Source organism: Nyctereutes procyonoides, unplaced genomic scaffold (assembly GCF_905146905.1).
Source record: "Nyctereutes procyonoides isolate TBG_1078 unplaced genomic scaffold, NYPRO_anot_genome, whole genome shotgun sequence".
Lineage (NCBI taxonomy): Eukaryota > Metazoa > Chordata > Mammalia > Carnivora > Canidae > Nyctereutes > Nyctereutes procyonoides.
Window position 1 is genome coordinate 14,011,962 of NW_026575122.1, and position 7,468 is coordinate 14,019,429.

A 7,468-nucleotide genomic window follows, 5' to 3' on the forward strand; every position below is an offset into this window, starting at 1 on the left:
TTTCTCACAGGCATAAAGTGTGTGTTCTTTACTCACAGAGCAGCAATTCTTGGGCCTCAAGCTCCTAGAGCTACTAATGTTGAACAGCAGGGAATGGAGCCCAAGAATCTGCATTTAAACCAGCGTGCCAGGTGAGTCACATTTGCAACCTAGAACCACTGCCTTAGATCCCTGCCATTGCACATGCAGTTTATTAGTCCCCAGCACATTACAGGCACAGGACCGTCAGAAGTGACAGGGGTTAAAGGAGAAGACAGAAAACCACATGGCTAAACACAGGCAAATATCACATGAGGTCTTGAGTTCAGGGGCGAGCAGCCATGCCTGCTTCAGGATGAACCAGGGCATAGCCAGTGCCATACTACTGTTCATGGTCGACGATCCCAAATGATCAAGAAGTCATAATTCTGTTTGGTAATCTGGAAACCAACCGCTTTGATTTTTAATAATACAAATGTGGCTTAAGTATAATATAATTAAAGAAAAACATCATCTTTAAAATGAATACATTATATAATAGAATTAAGCTCATAGGATTTGCAGACAGATAGGTGGGAATTCAAGTCCCAGTGTTGTAATACTGTCTAGTTACAGGAATCTTATCCAATTTCTTAACCTCCTGTTTCCTCATCTTTTAGAATGTAGGCAGTACCAACCTACTAAGGTTATTGGAGGGATTAAGTGAAATGTTAAAAAGCATGTAACATACTGATGGTACTTAAAGCTCAATAAATAGTAGCTACTATTAAAACTTTAGGAAAATAGACCCAGATAATTGTAACTTCCTATATTTGGGGACAATTGAAAGTGTTTTGTGACTCATTCAGGTATGTAATAAAAATAGCACTTTTCTATATATAACAATTTACATTATTTTAAATGGAGTCACATAGATTTCTCATTTGAGTCCTATGGAACCCTTGTGAGGTGGACTGGTATAGAGCACCTACCAGTGCTTTTGAACACACTTAAGTGTTCATTAAATATTATTTTATGAGTAAATGAATAATCTTTCTCTCAGTGGATCTGTTCCTGAAAGGGAGTATGTTAACCTCCTTCTACAGGAATTAAATTATTGTCAGTGTAGTAAGAAAGGTCACGGAGAGAACCTTGCTTTGTGGCCTCCTCAGTGAAGAAGTTCACCACCTTATATAACTGAATTTTTAAATCTTCCCACCAGAATACAGGCAGTCCCCACATTTAGGTGTTACACGTCCCTAAAGTTCAACCTTGCCTGAAACTAAAGCTAAAGTTGGGGCACAGAAGTAACCCACAAAGGCCCATAACAAGTGCTCCATAAATACTTGTTGGATTGATCAAAGCTTACTGTCTTTCTTTTATCATTGGAATTGTTTATAATTTTGGTGCTTTGTAACTCCCTCACTGAGATTGAGTAACCACAGCTATTTCATTAATCGGCAACAGTCAATGCACACCAAATGGTTAAGTAAATGTTCTAGCCTATTTGTTTAATTTCAAAAAGTAATTGACATTCAATTATGTGTACTGTTTTTAAGCCACTTTATACTTTCTGAACTAGTCTATTTTAGAGTCTCCTTTGTTTATCTGAATTGATTAGAAGCTACAATCCAACAACAAAAATGACTATTTTTCTCTTCCCTGAGTGAAACAGGAAATCAGGGCAGCCTCTCCAGACCAGGCAGTGTGCCTTGCTTCCTGTACACTTCTCCCCGACACACTCATTGCACTTTGTGAGTCCAGAGGTAGAGGAGAGCAGACACCTAGGAGACTGCCTGACTCCATCCGGGCTCCTGTAACTCCTCCCACTCCAGACTGCAACCAGGTACCAGCAGGTCTGCGTGGCAGGAGTGGATTGACATTACATTTTTTCCCGAATCCTTCTCTCAGACACCACTTTATTCATTTTCCTTCTGTTAGTTGTCTTCCACCCCCAATGAAAAGCAGTTGGATTATGACCCATACTCCATCAGATTCATCATCCAGTAAAGGATTCAGCCTTGCGCTTTACAGCAGCTCTAGGAGAACCTCCTGCTTGTAGAACCATTCTACTGATAGTAAAAGGGGCTTAGTGTTGCTGATGAATTAATTTGAATAAATGCTTCTGACACAGGTTTTATGTTCCCTGCCTTACTGCATTTTAAAGATTACACACACACTGAATATATCGGAACCTCAGAATAAGCCTCATGTTCTCAGTCATAATAACATCATTTCCCATAAGCCTTTTCCCTCTTTATTAAAAAAAAAAAAAAAAAAGGAATGGGCCATATAAAAGGAAGGTCTTGGTAACCAAGAGAAGATTTCTTAAGTCTTTTCCAGGATTCATCAGTGGCCTCACCGGCTGAAGAGGATGTGTGTGTGTTCACACACTGTTTCTGAAGTCCTGCATTAAGCAACCGTAGGGCAATTTGAAAAGTTGATGCCTAATTTTTAATGTTGGCGCTTTCTACTGCCTAGGAGATGAATTTTTATTTGTTTAGGAGATGGATTTTGAGTTAGATTCAAAGTGGCTGCACCCAGCTCCCTTTTATTGGGAGTGCCTAGTCATTGCTTTGAATTACAAACAAAAATAACATGACATCGTTCACTAGCTAATGTGTTTCCTTATCCATTCGGTTAATACTAGTGCCCAAATGAGTGAGGGTCTCACCAGCTTCATTCTTCTGCCACCTTCTCTTTCTAGATGGAGGAGATCAAGAAATATCGAAAGGTAATTTCAAAGGTTCTTCAGTTTCAAAAACTGAAAGGATTCAGAATGCACCTTTCCCCAAAGTGTAAAGTATAAATAAATTCTAGATCCAGTTCCTAGGAAGACTCGTTGCAGAGACGAAAGCCTGGCAACGTCCCGATTTGCAATTGGGTATAAAAATAGCAGAGTTTCTATTTCAGATGATCTGATTCTCCCCAGGATTTTTAAGGACAAGGAACCACTGAGTGGACGTTTTGACGTTTCATTCCTTGCTTTGAAAAATCTATCGTGGCAAAACCTATGAAAGCTGTTTATCTTTGGGTTTTGTTTTGCTTTAGCAGTCATGGTTTGCAGAAGAAAAATTATGTTGAAATCACACTTGCAAATCAAAGATTAAAATGTAATAGACCACAAAAATATATTGCCAATTTACCCTTTTTCTAGGAGGTTCAGAAATTGTAAAAGAGATGTCAAGCCACTATTCACCAGAAAAAGAAGGTTACTTGCAAGATTTTTTAAGTGTATATTGATGAAACCTATTAAGACTTTACCAAACACTTATGCCTTGCTAAATGGAATCAGCAAGACAGTATAGTCCCCCACTACCATGGGCCTTTCAACATGAGGATGCTCTCTACCTCTGTAAAGTGAGTTTGAGTAGCTTAAACAAATGCAGCAAGGACACGGTAAAGTATAGAGGTTAAAAGTAAAACTGCATGCACATCTGGTAAGAGACAGATCTGGGTTTGGGGGACCTGAAGCTTATAAACTTAAGGACCCTTATAAAGAAAATATCCACATAATTAGATTCAAAAGTGATTATTTAGAAAAAGATTATAACAAATTACTGGAGCCTTAATGCCGCAGATTCCTCTTGTCTGAGATCTCTGTAGGCAATTGCCAGAATTACTTTGATAGAAGTGTTTCTAATTGCAGCCTGGCTTCTCCTTCCCACCTGGAATACTCTATGACCCTCAGCAACCCGTCACTCTTGCAAGGATCTGTTAAATGAGGGACGCTGAAGCTTGGCTTCATCAGTTTCAAAGAAAATCCACCTCTGCCTCTCTCAACCTCAATTCCCTCATCTGTCAATGGGGTAACATGTTATGGGGATTATGTGAGATGTTATATGTCAAGCACTTATCAGAGTGCCTGGCATATAGTAAGTATTCACTAAAGGCTTGTAGTTATTACCAGTAATAAAGTGTGGTAACTAGCTGCCATTGTACACTTAGGGGCACTTTCTAAAACTTAGCATGGTTATAAGTTATTTTTATTTAACTAGGTTCCATGCTGGGCATGGAGCCCAAAGCAGGGCTTGAATTCATGGCCCCAAGATCAAGACCTGAGCCAAGATGAATAATTGGAGGCTCAACTGACTGAGCTACCCAGGCATCCCTAAGGTTACAAGTATTTTTAAATTCATTTATTATTCATTTAATCTCAACAGTCTCATGATGTATTATTATTAATCCCATTGTACAGATGAGAAAATAGATACAGAGATGTCAAGTAATTTGCTCAAGGCCATATAGTTAAGAGGAAATAAACCTTGGAGAAATGGAGATTCAGACCTAGGCATTGTAGCTCCAGAGCACAAGTTCTTAACTAGTATATTACATATATTGATTCACAACTGCCTTGCAAGTAAGTATGGGAACATGTAGGTTGTCTTGGGTCATAGCAGAAGGTGATGTAGCCCTCAGTCCCAACCTGTCAACCTGGGAGCTAACATGATGCCATAGAAGTAGGTAAGGTCCTGGATTTCACATAGGGATGCCTGAAAACTTGTGTAGTAATTCCTGGCATGGCTTGGCTGTAGTGAATCCTCTCACTTTTTCCAATTACAGGGTCAAAAGAGAGTGAGTTGCTTATATAGAAAGGACTTATTGTAAAAGGTTCACATAGCAATGAGAATACAGTCAAGGTGGGTTAAAAAAAAAAGGTTATGTAAGAAAATGTTTTTCTTTTTTTAAAGATTTTATTTATCCATTTAGTGAGACAGCACATTCATGTAAGCAAGGGAAGGAGCAGAGAGAGGGGGAGAAAGAGAATCTCAAACAGACTCTGCACTGAACACAGAGCCCAACTTGATCTCACGACCCTGAGATCATGACCAGAGCCAAAATCAAGAGTTGGATGCTTAGCCAACTGAGCCACACAGGCATCACCCACCCCAGATTTTTTTCTTTTAAAATCACCAGTGATGTACCATTGATGCAGCATTCATGCCTACCGTCTCAGACAACCAAGCAAATGAGGAGCAAGATTCACACTCAATTACAGTCACAAAGAGAGAAGTTAGACTGCTACTGCAAATCCACGGTAAGTGTTAGCAGCCAATAGTAGTAGCAGCAGCAGCAGCAGTAATGAGAGAGACAGTTGGGATCAAATTCTATCTCAGCCATTTGTGGAACAGGAGAGTTTAAAAATCTTTCTCAACTGCTTTCATCATCTGTAAAAAAGAAAGTAACTTGTGAATGTCACAGGAAATAACACAATGCACCTGGTATGGTGCTGCACACCTACTCAATGAACGGTAGCCATCTGCAGTACTGTTGCTACTGCTCACAACAGTATTGGTGACTGTGTCTCAGGCCATCATTTAAAACTTAATCTGGAAGATCTGCAAGACTCCCAGAACACAATGCCAAAACCACCTCCCAAAATGTGCCAGGGACCTGAGAGCAGTCTCACCTGTTAGAAAGTAATATGCAATCCAGCTTAAAATGACAAATTACTTCTTTCTCTCCAAAGACCTACTTATAAATAATAGTGGAGAAATTAAAAAGGCATAACCTCCAAAGAAGAGCAAGACAGGAGAATCAAGGAGACAAAAGATTTCAATAACTTTGGATGAAGGAAAGCAGATGAAGAAATTGTCTCTAGACAAGTATGAAACTTGGCTCCCCACCCAATCAAAGGAGAAATGCCTCATTCAGTGAGCTCCAATCACAAACAAGAGCTTTCTATCCCCTTTACAGTGTCTGTTTCTTAAATAGTCAAGAATCACCAAGTATCTGAGAAAGACCTCCACTTTGAATGACTAAGCCAAAAAATCTATGATACAAGCTTTGAAAAAGAACTATAATGACAACCTCAGACAGATATAATACTGCCTTTTATAATACAGGAATGGGATACAATTTTTAAAAGGCATCATAGAAACTAAAATGTGGTAGAAATTTTAAAAGATAAAGAAAAACCTTCATTGGAAAATAAAAATTGAGGAAATCAAAAGTTAAAAGGGATGGAAATTTGTAGAGAAAAAAATAGAGGATCAGTCTGGGACATGTAACATCTACATCACAGCAGTTTCAAACAAGAAAATAAGCAGAGAATAAATTATTCAAAAGTAAATACAAGAAAAAGGAACAGAATTGAAAGATAAAGAGCCCCTAAATTGGAGTGTCCTTTGAATAAATGAATGGGAAAAAAATCCATAATGATTCATCATTACAAAATTTTGGAACACTTGGGCTAAAAAGCCCCTCAAAACTTGTGGAAGAAAAATCGGAAAAAAAAAAAAAAGAAAAATCGGGGGAAAAAAATGAGAATTGCAATTTTAGACTTCTCAGTAGTAGCAACATCTGCTGCTAGAAGACAACGGTCTGCAAGACTCCACAGGCAAATAAGGTTCAAGTTAGGATTACATACCCAGCCAAATTATCGATCAAGTGAAAGGTAGAATAAAGATATTTCCAGACATATGACAGCAAATACTACCTCTTCACAAACTCTATCTTAAGAAGCTTGTGGAAAATACAGTCCAACAAAACAATGAAATAAGCCATGAAAGAGGAAAACATGGCATACAGAAAATAGGGATTTCAGTACAGGTGAGGGGTTCTAGGACACTAATAATGCTTATTGGGACTGGGAAACCACCAGTGGAGGTGCAAGCAGGGAGGTCCCCCACGAATACAAAGGAGAATGATAAATATCATCTCATTATCATGATAGATCATTTAAAGAACAAAAACTCAGTATTCAGGTCATCTGATGATAAAGTCAGAAAAGCTTTTTAAAGTTTCAATATATTAAAAGCAATGCAACAGATAAAAATGAAGCAATTATTAATTCAAAATAGTATGTGAAAAAACGTAGGCATAGTGCACTATTTAGCCCTGCAGTAAACCATGTTTAGCCATAAACATGTAAATACTAATGGAGGATTTTGCTAAAATGTATGGCGGGGGGAGGGAAATGGAAGGAAAGAGAGTTAACTCTTTATCAACCAAAATTAGAAGTTGTCAGTGCCTAAAACGAAAAAAAAAAAAAAAAAAGAAGCACATTTTATAGAAAGATAGGAGATATACAGAAGAATTAGCTAGTTGCAAATGTTTGCCTCTGTGGCTGGGTGTAGGAGAGGATGCAGCATCTGGATATGCTTTCCTATTTGGTATTCCTTTGCTAAATCTCAAAAAGGCCAGAGCGGGGCAAGTGGAAGAGGAGGAGCAATGAGTTGGAGGAACTTCCTTTGTTCCTTGTTAGGTTCTGTTCACTGGAATGCCCGAGGACATGCACAATCTCCTCGATGCCAAAGGCCCTGTCACACCTGGGCAGCTTGCAGGTACTGGTACTCAGTGTGGCTGCGATGGGTGTGCTGTCACCGTGAGTCACTCCTGACCTTCCAAACCTACCTGGAACCAACATCGGCATTGTCCCTGAGTTCTCCATGTCCCCTGGCTGCTCTCTCTACCGGCCCTAGAGCCAGGGTGAGCCTCAGAGGCCACAGGCGCGGGAGGACCGGGTGGGTGGAAGGGGCTTGCCACTGCCGGCTCAGTAGGCCAGCCT